The sequence below is a fragment of the Protopterus annectens genome, chromosome 2.part2 (genome assembly GCF_019279795.1).
Source record: "Protopterus annectens isolate FY-2018-M chromosome 2.part2, PAN1.0, whole genome shotgun sequence".
Taxonomy (NCBI): domain Eukaryota; kingdom Metazoa; phylum Chordata; order Ceratodontiformes; family Protopteridae; genus Protopterus; species Protopterus annectens.
Genome location: NC_056730.1, coordinates 77,979,404 through 78,003,255, shown reverse-complemented (window position 1 = coordinate 78,003,255; position 23,852 = coordinate 77,979,404). Strand labels below are relative to the sequence as shown.

The following is a 23,852-nucleotide window of genomic DNA, read 5'->3' as shown; positions in this document are numbered from 1 at the left end:
TAAGTCCCTAATCCAATTTGGTCTGAGGGGACACGCTGGATGGCTCCTTTTCCTAGCAGCTTTGAAACCTCCGAGGCTGCTTGATCCCTTTGACTGGGTGGAACGTCTGGGATTTTTCTGATTGAAGGGGGGTCTGATGTAAACGGAATGAGATAACCTCCGGAAATTATCCGCAATACCCATCGGTCCTGGATGATGCTTTTCCAGGATTCGGGATACAACTAAATTCGACCCCCGACTGGCTCCGGATAAGCACAGCCAGGCACTCCCTCAGGGACGAGAGTAGGGAGAGCCGCGATAGGAATCATGGTCTCCTGAACTGCGGGGGCCCCCTCTGCCTCTAGAGCGGCATCTCCCTGAATAACCTCCCCCTCCTCTGCCTCTGGAGGGGGACTCACCTCGTGTGGGAAGAAAAAAACCTCTGATTTCTTGAACCGCATCTTCCCCCCACGCTGGGAGTGGGATAAGGCCTAGAAGGAAGGGAAAAATGGACCCCTACGGCAGACAGGTTCTTTCCCTCTTGCTCGCACCTGGTGAGGGTGTCTTTCATTTTGGTTCCGAACAAGGAAGAATCATCAAAGGGAGCATCAGTGAAGGAAGACTTGAGGGCCTCCGTGAAGTGACACAGGCGCAGCCAGGCTTGCCTTCTAAGGGCGACTCCTGAGCTTGCTGCACTACTCGCTCCCTCGGCTGCATACAAAATGAGCCGCATGGAGGAGTTGACAATGAAATTGAGGGTAGACACCTGGGCATTAACCGTCTGGGCCACCGCCACAGGGACGTTACCCACCAGAAAAGCTCTTAACTCCTTCAGGAGATCTCTCTGGAGCAGAGTGAAATGAGCCAGATAAGTTCAGCGACCGTAAGGTAAAGGGTGCTGACGAGAGGGTACGCCTCCCGTAGCGGTCCATGGTCCTAGACTCCTTGTTAGGAGGATGGATGGAGGAAGAAGTCTCTGCTACTTCCTTCTGAGTGGCCGCCGCCACCACCATGGCATCTACAGGGACTCCTTTGGACTGAAACTCCTTGACCTGGGGAGCAGAAAGAAACTTGTTGGGACGCCTGGGTATGGGCTCCACAGAATCAGGGATTTCCCACACCCTTCGACAGATCAAATCAAGGAACTCAAAGGGTGGGGACACCCAGGAGGCGGAAGGCTGAGCACCAAATGCCTTAAGGAATACAGACTCCTCCTCGGAAGAGGCTTTGGACGGCCAGTCACCTCTTTGTTTCAGTATCTCCAAGATGTTGGAGAAGGAATCATCAGAGGATGACTTGGGGGACTCCTCTGATTCCTTGAGGTCAGTATCAGATATGAGGGACTCATCCTGGGAGTCTATGTGCTTACTCTTGCAAGTTTTCTTTATAGCGGGCTCCTCAGGCACGAACTCTGAAGGGCCCTCAAAGTTGAGAACTACTCGTGGGGGTTTCCCTAGGCCTTGGTGCTCTGCTGTCCATGGATAGGTGGTGATCAGAGGCTCTCACCGGAGTGGTGGGGGACTGACCGACCCACCTGATGCAGCTGACGATCTGGCCAGCGCAGTCTGCATGGCCTCTAAGGCAGCCCCCCCCCCCCCGAGCAGAGGCACAGAGAGGGAGACTCAGAACCGAAATATGTCCCGAGATGTCCCCCTCGGGCCCGACCAAAGAATCCCGAGTCCCGAACCTGGAGGATGGAGCCGATGGGGTCGGAGCAGATGTCGGTACCGATGGAGCCGGAGGGGCCATCAGAACTGGCCTAGGAACATCAGACGGCGCAGAACACTCCAGCATCGAAGACAGAGATGCACTCGGAGGAGGAATGATTGAAGAAGGGGTTGGGATGGGCTCCGGAGCTGACTGGGCCGGAGCAGAAAACAATTTTGCCAAAACCGGTGACTGGAGGAGCCTCTGGACTACCCTATCAACATCAACATCCGAAAGGGTCCTTGAGGATTTGGAGGACAGGAAGGGAGATAGAGATCTCCTCTTAGGAGAAACTGGTCTGAGACTGTGCGATCGGCTCCAAAGAGGTTCCAATATAATTGGAGCAGACGCCGGTTCCATCAACACAGACACCTCCTGTGGCTCCGAGGACAGTGGAGCAGAGGAGGTCGATGCAATTTTTGTGACTTTCTCCAGAGGCTCCAATGAAGCTGGAGATCTCTTTTTTGACTTGGATGATTTTGACTTAGCACAGGGAGAAGAAACCAAGGCCTCTTCAAAAGAGGGTTTCAAGAGTCCCTTTAAGATCAGCTTATTCTTTCTCTCTTGGAGCACTCTGGGACTGAATGCAAGGCAAAAACTGCAGGACTCCTGCAGATGAATGGCTCCCAGGCAATAGACACAAATAGAATGCCCATCGGTGATGGACATTTTGTAACCACATTTAGAGCACCTTTTGAAACCCAAAGGTTTGTGCTCTTTGGAATCTTCTGACATCTTTCACAACCACCACCACCAACGCAACCTAAGAAATGGTCTGACAAGAAACTCATAGATGCTCAACACCACAAAAAAAGCGGGAACCAGTTATAAATTGTGACCGTACACACACACTAGACACGCACACTAGACACACACACACACAGAGAAAAGTATGTCAAAAACCTCTAACTAAAACGGTTAATGACCACAAGGTAAGGGAACAGAACCAAACCTCTAACTTAAACGGTTTTGTGAACAGACAGGACAAAAGGACTAGGTCCTCTAACTGAAACGGGCCTAGCCCGAGGGAACAGTTAGCGGGATAGCACAAAACAAGCATACCACCAAAACACAAGACAATAGCTATGAAAATAGCTTTTTGTTTATAAACAAAAATTTTTTTTCTCAAGACAAGAAAAAGGTACTTAGCCTTAGCCAAGAGCGAGACCACGTCAGAGCTACACGAGTGGCAAACGAGATCTGGGATATGGAGCAGTGCACCATGGGATACCCGCTTAGCCCAGCATATAGAAGACTTCGAGCTAGAAAAGTTTGGCAGAGTTGGAGCCGATATTAGTCTCCGAACCCACGGGTAAGAATGTAGGCGAGATAGGACTACATAACATCCATATGTCTACAGCAGAAGATTTTCCCATCATGTTCTCTCCTAGATGGTCTCTCTGTCCTTGAAGATGCACAAAGCCAACTCAAACAGGGTGCTGATAAAAGATATCTTAAAAGGTTCTGTTAAATCACACAACTGCATCCAGGCATGGCATCTTAATGTAATGCCTAGTCCAGGCATGGCGTCTTAATGTAATGCCTACTCCCACGGTTCTCCTAACACCTTCTCTTGTACTGGATAAGAGACTCATGGAGACGTAGGACTGGGATTGATGGTATGCCAGCTGAAAATCCACTGTTTTGTCTTGTGCAGACATGGACCCAGGAGGATATATGGAAAGCTCCTTATCCAAGTATCAGAACCTAGTCATGTGTGCCAAGAAATTCAGTGACCTTACAGCAAATTTAGAAGCATAAACACTTGCCAAATCTGTCAAAAGCCATGGATTCTTGGCTAGGGGAATGGACAACATTTTGGAGAGCTCCTCCTTAGTGGCTACCTCTTTTACCACAGCATCCACTACCACGCCTTTGGTCCAATGTGAATGGTCTTTAGGGGCCATTAGGTATTTCTCCAGTTTCCCTGGAATCTGTTCAATTATATCCGGTTCCTTCCATGCTCAGCAGAGACATTAAATTCACCATCTCATCAGCTGGAGGGACCCACCCATGGGGTACATGAACCGAAACCAAAAGCCCTCAAGGAACATGGATTCCTCCTGCAAAGGAGTTACAGAAAACCCACCTCCATTCTGTCTCAGCAGCTTGAGGATCTCCTCAAATAAGGTTACCTCAAGGGGTGATCTGGGGGATCCCTTTTCATCTAAATCAAGGGTCTTGTGGAAAGTCAGTCTGCCTCCTCTTACAAGTACGCTTCCAAGGAGATGCTGAAAGGAGAAGTTCCAGAGAGGAACTAAGCCTGAAGAGTCCTGATTGAGGACTGCCTCAAGCCTATTGTGAACAGACTGTCCCAATGGGGTACAATGTATAGGATCAGGAGACAGAGCTATTAGTTACTGAATATGTAGAATTGACAGGGGTAAAGAATGTCTGCTCTCTAGCCTTTGATGGAGCTCTCTTCACTGCCTCAAAGTCAGAATTCGAGGGGGAACCCAAAATCATTCTGGTAGCAGCCAAAGCTGCCATAACATGACCAAGGGCAACACAGCACCACTGCTCAGAGATGAAAGGTAGAAACAAACTATCTAATGCAGAGGCTCTGAAGGGAAGGGATGGCTCTAATAGAGTTAGAGTAGAACCCTTTCTCCCAGACTAAGAAATCAATGCCAACTGGGTTCGAGATGTTTGAGTAGAGGAAGACCACCTCCTCAGATCAGACAAGGACAACCCAGAAGAGCTCAGCTCCAGTATCTCTAAATCTAGAGGTCAGAGGGAGTAGGTGTAGCCACAAGTAAGGTAGGGGGCTCAAAGCGTACCGGTCCAATGGGAGACTAAGCTGGAGAAACTCCTAACTGAATTTGGATCGTGAGGAACTTCCTCCTCATTCTTTCCACATCAACTTCTGGAAGGCCAGATGGACCTCAACGACAATGTTATGGAAGATGGCCTCGAGGATCTCTAATAAGATCTCTCCTGCAAAAAAGGTGAATACAGCTAGGGATAAAAAGGACCCAAGGGAAAACCTCACCTCTGGAATGGAGTCTTGGGCAGAATTGGAGTCAGATCAGAGAGACCATTTGGATCTGAAGGTTTGAAAGGTTTTGCTGCCAGAGCCATAAGACAAAACGGACAATGGAGAACAATCAGGGTATCACTGTCTTCTTTCCCTTGTCTTTTGGCCTGTCACTCTCCTCACCCTTATGTTTATTCGAGGACATCTTACTTGCAGATTTCGATGATTCAGAATAAATAAGACCCCTAAGAATTAGTTTTACAGCTCAATCATGGCCTGATGGCCAATGTTGTGCAAACAGAGCAAGCTTCTAAGTAAGGTGTCCCCAGACAGTACATACATTTTGACTGCGAGTCAATTTGGCATCTTGTGGCTACAAGCCATAAACTTCGTAAACCCAGTAGGTTTTTCCAACAATCACTGTAAGGAGCAGTACAGAACACTAAGCAATAGTAAACAAGTAATACAGCAAGAAAAAAGGAAGATTGGTGTAAAGTTAAATAGAATACAAACAATGGTAAACAAGATTATTAGATACAAATTAGTAATAAAACAGAAGTGCAGAAAGCGCAGAGGCCTTAAGAGAAACTTTTTTTTAATCAATTGAAAATGGAAAGGGAAAATACTACAAGAAAGAGAAGACTAAAATACCAAGAAAAAAACAAGTATTTAAACAACCTGAACCATGAATTATGTCCAAACTCAAGGAGCATCAAATGAAATCCAATGTAATGCTGGAGACAGGAGGGGATTAGGGATAAGGGACGAAGCCTGAGGTAAATATGCAAAGTCTGAAAAAGTGGTTGAAGCCAGATCATTGGCCCATCAGTTGAAGAATGGATTGAAAAGACATCATTAGATGTTTAGAAGCAGCAGAATTTACCAAGGAAATCGCTGCAGAGTCAGCTCTGAGGTTAGAAAATAAAAACTTCTAAGACTAAGGAACTTTATGCGATCTGTCTGTTTTCATAGGGGCAGCAGGCTGGCTATCGGCAAACAGGCTGTAATAAAAACATTTAAGATCAGGAAATTCCATTTGCAATAAAAATGACCAGTTCCCTAAAGGTACTGAAATATGTTCCCAATGAAACACTGATATACTTTGGCTATTGCTCCAGAAAAAGAAAATCCTTCTATGGGAATATAGGAAAAAACACTTTCCCAGAGTCACAGCAACAATCAGAAATCTGAGGAAAGACGCTCACTTATTATTCTAGCACTTTACCAGACTTCTTGTAGCAATTACTGTAGCACAAGAGTCCAACCAGCACTAAACGTTCTACAATGAAACAGATCTTGTACTTATCAATTACCACCCTGCCAGGCATGTCTAAATGTCAGTTCCCTGTGCTTTCTCCTATTAACCTGGTGAACTTGGGCATCCTGAGGCAGTGTAGCAACTGCCTCATGTACACAGACAACCCTCTCCCCTTACCTTGTAACACTCAGACTTGCAAGAGATGCACTTGTATATCCAAACTGGAAGCCACGCACTCTCCAACCAAGACTGAAATAGCTGGTCAAGAGCAGGTGATCAACACTTGCACCACACCACATGGAACACACAGCCCTCCAGAACACACACCAGCACTGCCTTCACATTAAAACACAAATCACACACCCACTTTTGCAGAGTCTCAAAAATCTACCCAAGCAGCAGAGCCCTACAAAGCAGAAACACACACTACCACAACACTAATCACGAGACACACATCTCCTAAACAGTGCACCACTCAACCAAAGCCCCGAAGGCAAAACAGCATGCCCAACACACTAGCCATAGGTGACTCGATAGTGAGGCACACTGATGTCCCACTCACTGGGTTGATTAAGGAGAAAGTAACAGTCAGCTGCCTGTCAGGTGCCAGCATCAGACAACCCATGCACTCAGGTCACTCAACAACAGGTACAACTATGACTGTCACTGTACATGTGGGTGTGAATGACCTGAGACGTACCTCCCTGGACTACATGAAGAGAGACATGGAGGAGCGCTCGGATTATGTAGCCCAGGCGGGTATGACCCTAGCCCTGATCAGCATCCATCACCCAGAATACCACCACAGAACAAGCAAAAAATGATTGATTTCAACAAATGGTTAAGCTTCTGGGGTCATTCTAAGGGGATCCAGTATCTGTCTGCCTGGGATGACAGGAATGACAGACCGCGATGCTTTGCCAGAGCTGGCCTGCATCTGTCACCCCTGGGCTTCTGGATACTGGCTAAGGCTCTTGCCACCCCTATAGTGCCTTTTTTAGGCGGTGTTCCAAAGACCAAATTACCACCGTAACAGCTACAAACAAATGCAATCTGAGGGTCATGTTGCTCAACGCTGTAAGCCTAAATCTCAAAATGCACTCGCTCAAGGCACTCCTTAAAATGGAGAACCGACATTTGTGCTGTAACACAGACCTGGCTCAAGGCAGCAGAAAGCATGTGTGCACTACCAGGCTATAACTCATTGCACACCTTTTGGCCCCAGCACTTAGACGGAAGCCCCAAAGGCGGTGGTCTCTCCATATTCATAAAGGATGCACGCACCTCCAGACTGGGAGCCAAACATAACGCATCAGAAATACCTCAAGTGCAGCTAACATTGGGTAAGACAGCAATTCAGGTCATAGCCTGCCACAGGTCCCCAACCATGTCCCAAGACCCACACTCAACGTTCCTAAACACTCTGGAGAATATTAGGGTACAACCCAACACTCTCTTACTAGGTGACCTCAACTACCCCTCCATTAACTGGAAAAACTACTCGTGTATCAATACATCTGTCCATTTCCTGGAGTTCATTAATTCCAATGCCCTGGACCAGCTTATTCTTACCCCCACTAGAGGTAGCAACATCCTTGACCTGGTCATTACTAACATGGGCAACTGTTGCTCTACGCCAATAGTCAACTCCACCCAGGTTAGATCCGACCACAAAGTAATCACCTTGGAAATCCACCCCCCCAACCACACAAAGGTAACCACCATGAAAAACTACTCCAAAGCTAACTTTGGGACCCTAAAACAGAGGTGGCTAACTTCACAGCACCCATGCAAACGGAGAATAGCTGCGTGACTGCAGAATCATACACCGATGCACTGTACAAACATGCACACAAATGAATGAATCTAGTCATACCCAATAGAACCAAGACGCAACAAAAAAAAAAAAAAAAAGCCAATCTTTAAAGCTAGGTATGAAAACTTTATTGCAGCAGACAGTAAAGACAACCACAAGGCCTTCTATAGTTATGCAAAGAATCTCCATGGCAATACCTAGATTTGCTCTCTGTTACTGCACAATGGTACCTCCTATACCAAGCCAACAGATATTGCCAGTATACTGGCCAACAGATTCAGTGCCAACTTTACCCCCCCCCCCCCCAAACGACCAATCACAATACCAGTAGATTGCCAGGCACCCAGTATTACTGCTGCACAAGTTAAAACAGCACTGTCCAAGGCCAAGAATACAGCTTCTATGGAACCCGACAATATCCCTGGTTGTGCTCTACATGAACTGGCACCTCACCTGTGTGCTCTGTTCAATCACAGCCTCACCTCAGCCTTTGACCCTGCCAAATGGCGCATTGCTACAGAGTCCGTCTCCACAGAGGAGGAGCGACTACAGACCCTGGGAACTACTGCCCCATTAGCCTGATGAGTCTGATATGCAAAGCTATGGAACGCATCATTGACCTAACGAACAAGGATATAGGGAATCTCTAAACTCTGGATCCCACACAGTTTGGTTTTGTGAAGGGTAGATCATGCCTGCTCAACTTGGTCGACTTCTTTGAGTTAGTCACCAGAGCTGAGGATGAAGGCAAAGTGGTTCATACAGCCTACCTTGATCTGGCCAAAGCTTTTGATAGCATTCCCAAACTCAGGAATCATAGAAAAACTCACTAAGCTTGGCATCAACTGCTGTATCACTAGGTGGGTTGCAAACTGGCTCACAGATAGAACCCACAGTGTGAAAGTAGCTGACTGCAAGTCAGACTGCTAATTAGTCATGAGTGGAGTGCCACAGGGTTCAGTCCTGGGTCCTCTCCTATTTGGTATCTACTTCTCTGAAGTCCAAGCCAACACGAAGGGACTCTGGCTGACAAAGTTCGCAGACAATTGCAAGTTGGGAGCTGTTAACAACCCAAGTGATGTTAACATCCTACAGAATGGCCCCACTAACTGAATGGTGTCAGAACCATGGTCTTAAGCTCAATGCCAAAAAATGTGTCATCCCCTTTGGGAATAATCCGGTTCCCATGAATTAACCACACTGATGGTAGTCCACTCAACACAGATGTTATAAGAGATCTGGGAACATGTGCTGACAGCAACCTCTTTTGATCACCACATTGCCACTGTGGTCAGAAAGTCCTAAGTGGCACCTCTCATTAAGGGTTTTGCATCCAGGAAGAGAAAAGTCATAGTCTCCCCTCTACTCTTCCCTCATTAGGCCAATCAAGAACAATGCCTCATTTGGCATGTACCTCACTAGACAACTGCAACTGGAGAGACTGCAAAATTATCTCAAAGAGGATCCTAGGCCTTAAACACTTGTCTTATATGGCCAGACTAAAAAAAAAACTCCAACTATTCTCTCTCTCATATCGCCTACTTAGAAGCGATCACGGCTTGACTTACAACCCAGCTCTGTTAGAAATGCTACATCTAAAGAAATCACAATCCCTCCGCACCACACACTCCACAGACCTCAACCTCATTACCACAATTAACAAAACATGCTGGAGGGACAGATTCACAAACCAGAGACTGCCCATGTTATGGACCAGACTTCCCATACATGTCAAGCAGAGCTCCTCTCTGACCCTCAAGAGAAATCTTGATGAGTGGATGGGAAACTAAAAATTCACCCCGGGGATAAGACCAGTGGCTCTACTCGACAGAGGCACTGGGAACTAAGGCTGGGTGGCACTATGCCAGGTTAATCCTATGGCTAGGCTTGTAAAGGCCCCAGAGTCATTAGCCTAGTACACACCTATGAACCTGTCCCATCAGATTAATTTTCCTGTTCAGATGCCCCAGTCAGTGAATTCACTTCACTCTTACCAGTAATAAAAATAGAAAGGTCAAGAACCTGAACTAAATCCTGTCCTAAGAAACAGACATGACAAGATAAATATCAGCTTCTTTTTGGCATAATTACCATTTTAGAAGCAGGCCTACTTTTGACAGGCAGATCCTCCCTAAGGGCAGACATTCCAGTCTGGCTAAATAGGGATGTATTCCTTGCTCCTTCCTCTGCAAACAGCAAGAGTAGTTTGTCCTGTCCACCAAAGACCATCAAAAAGCTTGTAGCCTACAGAATGCTACGATGCGGACTACACACACACAAAGTGGTGGAAAGTCAAAAAGATGTAGTAACAGAAGAGCACTTCCAAGGCACAATCAGTTTCTTGCGTGTAAGAAGAGTAGCAATGGATGGAAATGAGAAGGCAAGCATCCTTGAGGCTCAGGTTAACTACAAAGGCTACTGGAGAAGAAAAAAATAAAAGGAAAGGATTCTGGAATGGAAACATTTTGAATTTTATAATGTAAAGAAAAGTGTTCAGAATAAAAGGATCCAGGGTTGGTCTTCCAGTAACTTTTCTTGGGACTATAAAAAGGAAAACCTTCTAATCCAAGTTTTTTTTTAATGTGCAGGATTCCATCACTCACAAATGTGTGAGATTTGTAATAAATAGAGAAACTAGATGCTGTTGGTTCTGAGACACATGGGGAATTCAATGCTGAACACAAAGAAAACTCCAGTGAAGTATGTAGTCTTACTGAATGATTTTAAAAACACAATCTGCTGTGACCTTTTTCTGAGAGAAGTTTGAAATTCTTTTTGGAAGCTGGAAGGGAGGATGGCACTGGTGGACAGAAGAGATGGCGTTGGCCAGAAGCTGCAAGTTTCATCTAAAAAGGGTCAATTGGCACCTTTAAAATCGGATTTGGGCTTTTTCTGCCACTTCTTGGATTTTCTGCCCTTTTCTGGTAGAAAAGACTTGGACTAGCAGTATATTTAGATTTTTGGAAGAGGAGAAAAAGCTGTCGAAACTCTGGAAAATACTATTGATTTATTCCAAATTGTTTTGAAAATGTCAGAAGAGGAGAAAAAAGTTAATCATTTACAAAAGACTATGTAAATGTTTAGAGCCGACATCCATTGACAGTGAGTCTTCACCAGGAGTACCTTGTCAGCTCAGATAAGTGGCGATAGCCCTGGAAGCATCTGCTATAGCATATGCATACTTACTGGAATTATATACAACTTGAGGGGCAGAAAAATATTTTCTAGAGCACTTTTTCAGTCTGTCAGAAGGGTTAGGAGTAAGTTTGGTCATGTCAAAAATCAATAAAGGGTACTTTATCATGTATGTCTGATAGTTAACAGTATGAAAAGCAAAGGTAGCCCATGTACTGACCTTTTACCCATACCTATCCATAGATCTACTGTTCCTGGCATTCATTAAGGTACTGCTGGATGGCAAACATTTGGATGCTTGATATGAATCTGTGGAAATAACTGCAGAATCAGAAGTATTTTTGTCCCTTTTTCTGCACGGGGAGTAGATGGTGTGGAAACAAAAACTGAAGGTGCTTTAGAGCCATTACAGATATGAACAGCAACTGATAAAAATCCAGCCATTCTTGAGCGTCTCTGGAAAGAGGGTAGCAAGAAAGAAACATTTAGTCTTTTGCCTTTTTTTCCTTCCTAGGGGTTTCTAAAAAAATAGATGGGCCGAATCACAATAAAGCCTATGAAGAACCAGGGACATCCCAATGTATTAAAATTTGAGGAATACTGTCCAGTCTGTCAGAAGGCTGGGTTCCTCCTTTCAGGCTATAACATGCACCAATAAGCCTCCAATGGGACTGTGACAAAGCAACAAGACCCAGGATGTCAGATATCTGTAGTTTTACCAACAGTTTCAAATGAGAAGACTACACTCCAGAGAAAAACTGGTATAAAAAAATATTACTTCTTTCCATTTTTCTTTTCAGCAGAGAAAGGAGATTTAAACTAATGCTTTTGAAGACAGTGAATCACACTAGGGCCTAGACGGACTTCACAAGGGGTTCTAGACAAAACCTTGACAAAGAGCAATCCCTGACATTACATTTGCGTCCAAAGCAGAAAAACAGCACATTTGCATATCCTGGTATAGAATCTGCCTACCACAAGGAAATTTGCACCTCAAAGGATATGAACAGTTTACCAAACATGGAAAAATCTCCAAAAGGAGGTAGGGTCCCCAACAGGGTACTTAGATTTTTCCTTGCAAAGACAACTAGATTATTTCTTATAGCTAACAGATCAAGCTGCAGACTAAGTCTTGCTCACCAGGCGGAAAAAAAATGGAGGATTTTTGCACTAATATGTTCCTTAAGTGCCAGCGTGCAGCCCTCATGCTTAGTTCTGTAATGAGACATACAAGAGAGACGTTCTCCAACTTTAGCATACTGACTAGACTTAAACGATCCTTGGCAGGATGCATATCAACTGCCAACATTATTGCAGTAATTATTTAACGAACATCTACAGACAGGTTAAATCAGTCTCCTGGGTGATGTAGCTGACTGGGCCACAAGCCTCTCAACCAAAGCTGTTGACGTAAAAGCTCTTCAACCAATGCTTAAGTTGAGAGAAAAAGCGAAGTCCTCAGCAAACATTTAACAGGAAGGAAGAGAGAATTGTTTCCCCAATTAACTGCTGTCACCGCTACTTACAACTCTGACAATGGCTGTAAAAGCTGTACTTAATGTCTTCCACAAGTCCTCTATACAAATAAACATACAATAGAAAAAACTAGTATACAAGTTTTACGTCAATCTCCTTTAAAGAGTGTATTATTTACGGACACTACAATATAAGATGCATTTAGATTTGCAATTCTGCTCATAGGGATTTAAACGTAGCTCCATGCCGATTTATTTTCCTAAGCCATGCAAAACCCTACACCCATGGTTAATCTATATGCACCTAACCACCCATTTATTTAGAGGAAGGGGGGGGCATGAGCAGGACATTTCGGGGCCTCTCTGGCCTCGGTTGTCGGAGGTATGGTTTCTGTCAGAGTAAGAACAGAGGGCTCGATTTCAGCCGAAACAGAGATACTCGCGGTAGGCCTAGCCGTGGTTTCAGCCAAAACCGCGGGCCGCAAGTGTCTGTCCTTTTCCCTGCGTTTTTTGGCCAAATGCGTAGTCGGGGTCTCCGACGGCATTTTATATGCAAAAGCGGATCCGAAAAATTCTTCTGCGAACTCCGACCGACGTCTAAGAGTCCGTCGGTTGAAGGAGGCACAGGCTAAACAAGCTGATACGTCGTGGTCTGGGCCTAAGCAAGGAAGGCAGTAAGAATGGAAATCCTTATGAGGTATTTCTTTCCCACAAGTTAAAGAATTATTTACTTTGTCTGACATCGGCTGAGGCAAGAAAGAGTCCCCAACGGGGTACTTAGCTTTTTTCGAAGTCTTCGGTAGCTGAAATCTCTGGATCTGACCGACCGGCACTTGCGAACAGCTTCTGCTTCAGGCACCGCGTGGCAAGAAAGACTGAGGAAAATGGCGTCGGCTGATGCCTTTATACCCCAGAAGCTCTGACGTCAGGGAAAGTGCGACATCAGCCGAGGCCAGACCCAGACTTTGGAATCCGGCCGACCGAAGGGCTGCCTGAGGCAGGACAACCCATATGTTATGACTGCAGATGCATCCTTGAAGGACATCTAGTATGCAAGTTTTACGTCAGTCTCCTTTAAAGAGTGTATTATTTACGGACACTACAATATAAGATGCATTTAGATTTGCAATTCTGCTCATAGGGATTTAAACGTAGCTCCATGCCGATTTATTTTCCTAAGCCATGCAAAACCCTACACCCATGGTTAATCTATATGCACCTAACCACCCATTTATTTAGAGGGGGGGCATTAGCAGGACATTTCGGGATAAGGAAAGAATCTTCTGTCCCATCCGCTCCTACCAGGACACCTTGGCAGCCCTTAGTTCCCCCTTTGAGTCAGGTGGGTAGGGAGCAGGACAGCTTGCCACTCCCCATCAAATTATCCTTTCTCCTCTTCTCCTTTGCAAGCTATTTCATGATCTGTTGCTGCTGTCTCTCAAGATTAAAATGCTTGCAGCTAGGATTGTGTCAGTGTGGTTTGTTTCCATTTGTATAAATGTATGACCGCCTGTGTACCAAGTGATGGTTTAATAAAGCCACAAACAACTCTGGCCACTTGCTGAACATGCTGGTGATATAAAAGGAGAAGTCCTTTTTCTTAGTTGTAATGTATTGTCTTTACAATTTAACAAAATAAAGATGTGAAAAAGGCAAGGTAATATGTTGTGATCTTGGGCTGCTGGAAGGGAATGAAAAAAGTGTGCTGATTATATTAGATGTGCCGTCAGAAGAAAGATTTTCCTGTACTGTACATGAGGATATCTAGCCCAATGCACTAGTTCAAGCTCTAGGCTTTATAATGTAAACTTACTTGTAGAGAAAGTTGAAAGGCATGACAAAAGATAAGTACTCACCATAACATTCCATCTGTGTTGTCCATTTTTATCCTTCCAGAACTGGTTGTTTGGATCAGATACTTGGATCTGACTTGGTTGTTGCTAAAGCTTGAGGTAGCCAAAAAGGTCTTGAGCTTCTCCCTTACCCATAATGCACCAACCTCTAACATACCACTTCTGGTAAAAATCAGCAAACAAGATTGGAGGCATTTATGAACATGCATATATAAAAGGATACTTAAAAATGTATGTATTCTACAGAGGAAACTATATCCGGAGCTCTGAAATTGATAGTGGTGTCCTTAAAATCCCATTCATCCAGAAGTTTATAGAAACAAAGGATGTGGGTTAGTGGGAAGTTGAGGAAGAATGAAAATGGACAAAGCAGATGGAAAGCTATAGTGAATTCATTAACTTCTTTATCTGATGTTATCAACTTTCATTCTATCCTCAAACTGCTGGGACAGAGTCCCCAGCTACCTAAAACCCGGGTGGACTCTAAGGAAGGATATTCCCGAGCACAGTCAAACCAAAAGATGCTTTACTCCTCGTGGCAAGATCTAACTTACCTGGATAGAAGTACTGATGAATTTGCTATGGACCTAGTTGAATGGGCTTTTACAGGTTTAGTTAAGGTAAAACCCAATTTGTTATTTAAAAAAAAAAAAAAAAAAAAAAAGAGAGAGAGAAAGAAATCAGCTATCTCGCTAAAGTTACTTTTGCACCTAGCTATTAAAATTTCAACTCTGCAAAAGAAACTGACCTGTCTTTCTGGTTTCTTTTCTCAAATGCACATAAAAATGCAAGTCTGTGAACATCCAATAAAAGCAACATATACCTTTGTTCACAAATTTAGGAAAGAATACTGGCAAATTAATGTACTGATTGATATTGGATTCTGACACCACCTTGGGAAAGAAAGATACATTGGTTCGTAATGAAACTCTGTTCTTACGAAAAATCAAGTAGGGAGGTTTTGAAAACAAGACTTGAATTTCTGAAATTCTTCTAGTGAAGGTAATGGCTACTAACAAGTCAGTTTCCAAGTAAGAAATGTAAGGTCACATTTAGCTGCTAATTCAAAGAGGGACTGTACTAATGCTTGCAGTACCAAGTTCAGATACCATAGTGGAGTAGGGTTTTTAAACGGTAGACTAAAAAAATGAGTGCCTGTCAAGAATGTTTTCCACAGTTTGACAAAGGCTACTAAACGTCCCTATTTGGGCGGGACTGTCCCGAGATCAGCAGCCTGATCCCAAGTCCCGCCCAGCCGGTTTAAATCCCGGCCAGCCTCCGCTTTGTTTGTTTTTTTTTTTTTTTTTTTTGATTGTCCTGTATACCTGGCATACGGGCCAATCAAAAATTGCTAAACACAGAGCTATTTGTGTTGAATGCGGAACTGCAATGCATTAAACACGAGAAGCTCCATGTTTAGTGCAGAGCTACTGTTCTTTAATGCAGAACTGTGTTCCGCATTAAAGACCTTCTTTTTTTTTTTTTTGGTCTTCACTTGCCGGGAGACACCTTTCTTTTTTTCGTCCCTACCTGGGGGGGCTGCAAACCTGGCAACCCTGCTACTAAAGAACCTTCAAATCCAATACAAAAATTAGATATAGTTACTTATTAAACCTTAATGGTAGAGGAGCTAGCCCCGCGTTTAAACAATAAAGCTAATAACCCAAGTATGTAATGTATCTGAGCTGAGAAAAATAGGATTTTGTTGCGCCCAGCAAACAAATCTTTTCAATTTATTTAAACAGAGTTTTTGTGTTGAGTGTTTGTGGGAAGATAAAAGGATATGGCAGACAGGAGAAGAAAGCATTGCTTGACTGGCTATTAACAGAGCTAGAGAAACCAGGCTGTAAGCTTCAGGTTTGAGATGTTTGGGTGAATCATGGCTGTTGAGTGAGACAGAAGGTCTGGAATCAGATGTAGAATCCAAGGTTGATAAAGCAGACGAGTCCCCAAAAAGGAGAACCAAACATGTCAAAGCCAGGAAGGTGCAATGAGGATGACTCTGCTCTTCAACATGGCAGCTTTACGCAGAAATTTCAGAATTAATGGAATTGTAGGACAGGCATAAAGCCTCAACTTCTTAGTGCAAGAAATCTGGACAAAGCCTGACAAAATGGGGGAGGGGACAAAGGCCCCAAAATAGGGGCACATTTTAAAATATTGCTCAAACTTATGGAGTTGTTAGAGTAACAAGATGCATTTTAACATACATTTTCTGCAGGATTTGAAGGCAAACTCAAATGTATGTCATTATTTAGTGACTTAAATTCTCAGATCATTCCAGTAATTTGCCAGAACATAAATTTTAGAACAGGCCAAAAATCTGGACATTCTGCAAATAACTTCCAAGACACTCTATACTTCTACTACATTGCTAAACTGTGGAACGCCTTACCACTTGAAATTAGAATTATAACTAGCTTAAAAAGTTTCAAGCATCACATTAAAGCTCATTTCACCAATTCCTGGATTTGTACATGTACTGAGCATGGGTAGCCCAAACCATGGAACGAGCAGATTTTAAAATTTTAATTGCAAATATAATGAGCATTGAATTTAAATCGTATGACGAGCTTATGTTGTTTTTTCCCCCTACTCACTGTTAATATCAGAGATTTTTCAAGTCTTCAATTTGCTATGCTACCTGTATACAAGACCAAGTATCATAATTGCACTCTTACTGTATACAATATCGCTACCTGCTACTACTGTAAGAACAGTCTTCTAGAAGCATTGTTATGCAAGATTATTGGTCTGGTCTCCCATTAACCAATTTAACCTGTTCTACTCTTTTTACCGTTATGAACGTCTATTTTGTTCTTTACTATATTACACAATTTTCTTTCTACTAACAAAATGGTTTACTAACAATGGAGCTTTTCTCCCCGGGCCTCTGCTGAAAAAGGGTTTTATGCCCAGTCTGACTACCCCAGTAAACAAATGTAAAATAAATAGAATTCCCCCATGAGAGGAATAGGGGAAAAGTAACTGCTACATTTCTTATTTAGGGAAAAAGCAAAAAGATCACAGCAAGGCTGGCCAAACTGACAAAACAATTTCTGTAACTTTCTTGTTGAGAGACCACTCATGAAGTAGAAGAATGGACCTGCTCAATTTGTCTGCTATCACCTTGGACTACCCCAAAATGCGAGTTGCTATGAGAAGGCAGTTGGATAAGATCACCCACTGCCACACTGAGTGCTTAGACAACAGTATGATCCAGTCCCCCCCTTGTTTGTTGATGTTCCAAACTACTGACATGTTATCTGTCTGAGTAACAACTCTCCCTGTAGGGAGAGCATTCTGGAGGGTCTGCAATGCTAAGAGCACTACTCTGATCTCTAGAACTTTTATATGCAATGTGGCCTCTTTGGGGGACCAAGTGCATTGAACTGTTTTCCCAAGAACCCCCCTCCCACCACCCCAAATGGGAAGCTTCCGTGGTCACTATGACCTTGGGCTGAGGAAGCATGAATGGATCCACCAGATCTGATTGAATCTACCACCTGAGATCTCTTGCATGTCTGAGTGAGTCTCATTTGTGCCAACATGCATTGGTAAAGAACTGATCACATTCCTGCTAACATCCACTGAAGAATTCTCATATGAAATCTAGCTAGACGCACTGAAGTTATTATTGCTGACACAGATCCTACAGCCTGAATGACCAAGCGGGCTGAAATATTGGTACTGTCAATTACTTTTCCGGCCTGTAAATGATAGTCTGTACTCTTGACAGAGGAAGAGAAGCCATCATTGACTTTGTGTTGAAAACTGCTCCTATGAATTCTAAATTGCTGGTTGTAGGTAAGACTTGTCATAATTTATGGTTATTCCCAGATAAGAGCAAATCTAGAGCACCCAATTTCTTGTCCTTATTAACAGATGTCTGGTTGGGGCAGTAATGAACCAGTCATCTAGATATGGAAAAAGCCAGAATCCCTGCCATCTGAAGTGAGCTGCAACTACTGACTCGCATTTAGTAAACATGCTGGAGGCTGTAGTGAGGCCAAAGGGCAGAGTTCTGAACTCTGGTAGTGACTAGCTCCACGCCAGAAGTGTAGCTACCTTCTGGAATGTCTGTTCATCTTTTTATGATAGTGCGCATCCTGAAGGGCTATCAAGCTTATCCAGTCAACCTTGCCCAGAAAAGGGAGAATGGCCTGAACAGTGACCATCCAAAACTCTGTCGAACTGACTTGTTTAAGTTGTGAGATCCAAAATTGATCTCCAGTCAAATATTTTCTTTGGCACTAAAAAGACTCGAGTAAATTCCAATTTCTATTTGGTCTGGTGGGACCTCTTGGATGACTCTTTCTGGCAGCTTTTGTATTTGTATTGCGGCTTCTTTTCTCTGACTGGGTGGTACCATTAGGAATTTTTAGTAAAGATGGAGGTGGAAAGGAAAAGGGTATTATACAACCTCTAGAAACAATCCTCTGCACACAAGTATTTGTTTGTTACATCTAACCAGGTTCTTTGGTGCACGGCTAGTCAACTTCCAATTGCCTCCAGAGATGGACAATTAGGACTAATTTCAGGAGCGTTGGTAGGGTCGGTCAGAGAAAATCTCTGGAACCCTGGTTTTCTGAGCTTCCTCTGCCACAGGGGCATTCTCTCCCATTTGAGATCCTCCTCTGCCCCTAGGGGGAACTTTTTGCATGTGTGTGTCCTGGAAAGGACTCTAGGATTTCCTGAACACATCTTCTGACCACCTTATTGATTCCTAGAAAAGCTCTTTGAGAGGTTAAAAAAAATAAGCCTACTGCAGAGTGTCTTTCTATCCTTCTCACACCTGGATAATGTGTCCTTCACTTTGGGACTAAACAAAGAAGTGCTGTAAAAAGAAGCACTGAACAATGACAACTTGAAGGGCTCCGCAAAATCACAAATGCATCCAGGCATGCCTCCTAATGGATATGCGTGAGCCTGCTGCTTTTGAGGCATCTTCGCCTGCATGTGAAATAAGCATCAAGGATGAATCAGAGACTGGAAGGTAGCCAAATGAGAAGAGACAGTTGATTCTGCTGAAGCCAGTCCTTGAAAGGGAAGCTGAAAGTTTGATCAAATCCCTTTACTACCTAATAAAACATGAAAAATAACTCCGTAACCTAAGAGCAAAGGTCCCTGAAGGGTAGACATGCTTCTTAAATCTGCCCAGCCTAGATTCAATGTTGTGGGAGAATAAGACAAGAACTCTGTTCAGTAAGTTTCTTCTTGGTGGCCACAGTCATGACGATGGCATCCATGGGAACCCCATTAGCCCAAAATTTCATCCCTGCAGGTGGAGCTAGAAATCAATCTGGCCTTTCAGGTATTAATTCAACTGTCAACCTACTTCCATGCCTGGCAAGAGACCATTTAAATGAGCTCAGCTGGTGGAGTAACCCAGGAAGAAGGTGGGCCAGCTCCAAAGGCCTCCACAAATACAAACGCCTCAGGTGGAGAGTTGCTGGGGGTCTAAACAGCTGTTTCAGGATCTTAAGGATGCCTATAAATAAGACGTCTTCTGAAAGTGATCGTGGGGACCCCTCATCCTCACTGTATCCAGAAGGACCGACTTGTGGAGAGTCCAACTGCCTCCTCTTGCACTCTCTTCTTAGGGACTTCCTCTGTGGGATATTCAAGGAAGCATCAGAAGAAACTACTAAAGCATACTGGGTAGACTGGAACTCTCAAGCTGGCTGTCCCAGTGGAGACAAATGAAGCAACTACAAGTGCAGTGACACTGGGTGTTGGACAAAAGATCTGAGGGGGTTGGGTCTGTGAATCCTAAGCAGAAAGCACCCTCTTCACAACCTCAATGGCTGACCATCCCAAGAAAGGAGCAGACCATGGCACCAAGATGGCAAGCTTCTGGACCACCATCATCTCCTGCTCAAAAGCAATCTCAGAGGAGGAAGTCTGCACCAAGCTATCCAATGCAATAGTACCTTCGGCACACAGATGGTTCCGAAACCTTCAGTCTATTCCCAGCTCCTCAGACCTAAAAAGGAAGCTATCGCTCCAAAAGTCCTCCAGATCTGAAGATATCAGGGCTGTGGCATTCAGAGTTACTGTCTAATCCAAGGATAAGGCTATCTTGGGATCCAAGCTTGACTCACCTGGGAGACAAGGATCCAAGGGTCTCTGAAGCAACCAAAAGAATCAGACAAGGAGTCTGATGTGATGTAGTGGTTGATTAAAAGACCTACTGACACAAAATGGTACAATCTGGTAACACACCCATCTGGATCTGTGCCAAAAAAAACTTCATCATCAGATTCACATCTTCAAACTCCTTGATGAGAAAGAGGAGGCCAGGGAAGGCGACTTTGCACGGTGTCTTTCCTTAAAGGGAAATGGGACCCTGGAAGAAAATGGATCCACAGATGGAGAATAATGGGTCCTAGGCAATACAGCAGGATCTGATGCATTTGGCTCCAAATATTTTTTGGTTAGCTTCAAAGATTTTAGATCCATAAAACTCTTTGGATCTGAGAGGGAAGAGGTTTGAGACCTCCTTGAATCAGACTTGGTCTTTTTCCTGAACAACTCCAAGGACAGAGTTGAGGAAGCAGAAGCAAAAGAATTTCTCAACTCCTTGGACTTAAAATTGGAGGACTGAGCCCCTGAAATAGCTTTTTCTAATGATGAAGGCAACAAACCTTTCAGTATTGATTTGTTCTGTCTACTAACACTTGGGGGTTAAAACTGGGATAGATGGAACTATCTTCTTGTAGGTGCTGCAGACCTAAACAGTAAAAAAGAATGTGGGCATCCAAGACAGGCAGCTTGTGCCCACATTAAACACTTTTTATAACTGAAAGGGCTATCTCAAACATTTCACAAAGAATAAAGCAGACCTTTTTGTTTTAAAGCAGGGGAGGGGGGAACAGGAAAACAGTAGTATTACCAGCAAAGGTAATTAAGAATACACCAACATGCAAAAGGATAAACGGATAATATTAATGATGGTATATACAGTAATATCAGTACAAGGGTAAGGTATTAATAGAAATTTAAAGTGGAAAAGGCAGAAAGTAAAGTTTTAAAAAGATAAATTGTAACTTAGAAGAATAGTGAAGCTCAAGAGCTATGGCTGACCACAACCTTTTGCAAAAACCGACCAACAAGATTTCAGGTATGTTAGGGGTTGGTGCATTATGGATAAGGGAAAAGCTTGAGGGCCTTTTGGTTACAATGAGCTTTATTAACAGCCGAGTGGGATCACTGGATAGGATCCAAACGCAAAAGTTGAAGGCAGAAAGAAAATGGACATCAGACTGGTAGTTGATCTTGCATTTGCAAAGTCCCTAGTTTTTTTGCCACTAATGCCCGCTTCAGTTGGAGATGAGGAGACTGTATGTACAAGCAACTAATCATGATTGCTCTGCAAAGTAAACTAAATGAAAATGAAATCTAGAAGGTACAATGTTAATTATTAGAGAGTATTGGTAAGAAGGTCTGTAAAAATAAATACATGAAACTGTGGGAAGTGAATGGTTATACAATTAGCTGCTTCCAAGGCACCCTTACCACTGTACTGCATTAAATATAACAGGGCACAATGTAACTTACTTAAGAGTAGCCAGTTTACATTTTATTAAGGTTAAAAGTTTGTTAACTCAAAACATGCAAGTTGTTTTTCACATCTGAGAGGGGAACAGAGTCCAAAGTAGAATCACATGCGTTAATATCCACTTTATAATACTTGCCTTAACAAATGATGCATGTGGGTGCAGCCATCAATTTGGGATCATCACTTCTAGATGGAAGGGTAAAAATTATCCTTGAAAGTGTGTATAGCCTTGGGTGCTTGCTGTGATTTAAAAGGAGATGCTGGGGTTTTGAGAATTTTTTGCTTAATTCAAGTGGGTGGCCACGGTGCTGCAGCGGTTAGCATTGCCGCCTCACAGCAAGAGGCTCTCTGGTTCGATCCTTGGCTGGGGTGCTTTCTGTGCTGAGTCTGCATGTCCTCCCTGTGGTCGCGTAGATTTTCTCTGGGTGCTCCGGTTTCCTCCCACATCCCAAAGACATGCTGTAGGTGGATTGGACACTCTAAATTGGCCATATGCGTGTGTGCGTTCTGTGAAAGGTTGGGCGCTGGGCTGGCAACTCGATACCATAAAACTCCACTGCCAATCATGAGCGGACAGGTGATCCACTGTGGCAACCCCTAACTGGGAAAAAGCCTAAACAATTTACTCTTTGTTCAAGTAGTTTTACTGAACTGTGGGAAAAGGTTGAAACAGATAAAAGAAATTCAAGATCAGCCCACTAGACAGAAGTGTATGCAAGCTACAAGTTGGAACATATTAAAAACAGCTATAATGTATATCTGGGAGCAATGTTTGTTTGTGGCTTTCGGCTTTTCCCGGTTAGGGGTCGCCACAGAGGAACTCCGGTCCGCTAATGATTGGCAGTAGAGTTTTACGTGCTGGCTTGCCGGGCCTAACGCACAACCTTCAACGAAGGAACGCCCGTTTATCAAAATGGTTTGTCAATATTAACACAGAATTTAAATGGCCTTAAAGGTACAGACAAGAATAAAGATAAACAGCAATGTTAATAGTAGATGCTTAGGGACTGACCTGAGCATGTGAGTTTGACAGTTTCAGAGGGAACTTTCAGCAGAAAATAAATGACAAAGGTAAAAGAGTGTGATAATGATTGTGAGAGGCTTAAATAGAGAGGAAAAAATGAAACATTTTACAGTAAAAAGAGGTTACTAGCTAGGGAAGAGAATTATATTGGCATGAATAATCTACCTAAAACTAATAAGTAGTTTAGAAGACTTCTGGAAGACGTGCTTTGAGCTGGGATTATTTATGAATGGTGACTAGAACCTGATCGGTTAGTAGTAGTCAGGATGTTAACAGGGAGACATAAAAAGGGAAATGCAAAAAAAAAGGGTATAATTTCTTAGTAGTGCATCAGAATACAAGTAGGATCTCAGACTTTACATATTCCTAAAGATACAACTTGTATCCAAGTCCTGCCCGTTAATGCATTTCACAGAAACAGATTAATTAAAAGCTTTGAGACCCATTCAATAACCAAATAAGATCAAGTACCCAAAAAAAAAAAGGCTAGGACAAGGATACTGGCAAATGATGAAATAAATGAGATACTGATGCACATGCACTTGCTAAAAAGAGAGGAAATTATGGAAGGGGTAATGGAAATGATGTGACAGGTATTGAGAAAATAGATATTACTTTAGAAGAGAACTACAGATCGGAATAACAAAAATGGACAAAAAAATCATAGTAGAAATAAGACTAATGTAAAATTTTCAAGGGTGCTGGGAAGTTAAAAAGGTACTGCAGAAGGGGGAATCTCACAGAAAAAAAAAAAAAAAAAAAGAGTAGCAACTGCAAAATGCTAAATGAAAACTAAGGGAATATTTGGATAATGTGGATGCATTGAGAAAGATTATACTTTACATTTTTACTTTACCATTCTAGAGCATAAGGCTTTTAACCATGAGGACTAATGCAACAGAAGGCATGAATTTCAGCCAATTATGAAACCCATGATAAAAAGAAATCCTGAAGAGGGCACTAGAGTTATTTCAGAAATTTTATGAAAATCTGTAACAGAAAAGTACAGAAAAAGAGAAGGCACAAAGCCACTAAGGAGTTGGCTGACCCTTCAGTACCTGTCCATC

At 43.3% G+C, this 23,852-nt stretch overlaps 1 protein-coding gene across 1 annotated transcript in view; it reads right to left on the bottom strand.

The window, feature by feature from the left end:
- The window catches only part of DDX4 (DEAD-box helicase 4), a 2,434,953-nt gene that overhangs the window by 827,554 nt on the left and 1,583,547 nt on the right, over positions 1-23,852 (bottom strand). The gene's annotated exons all lie outside the window — the stretch shown is intronic.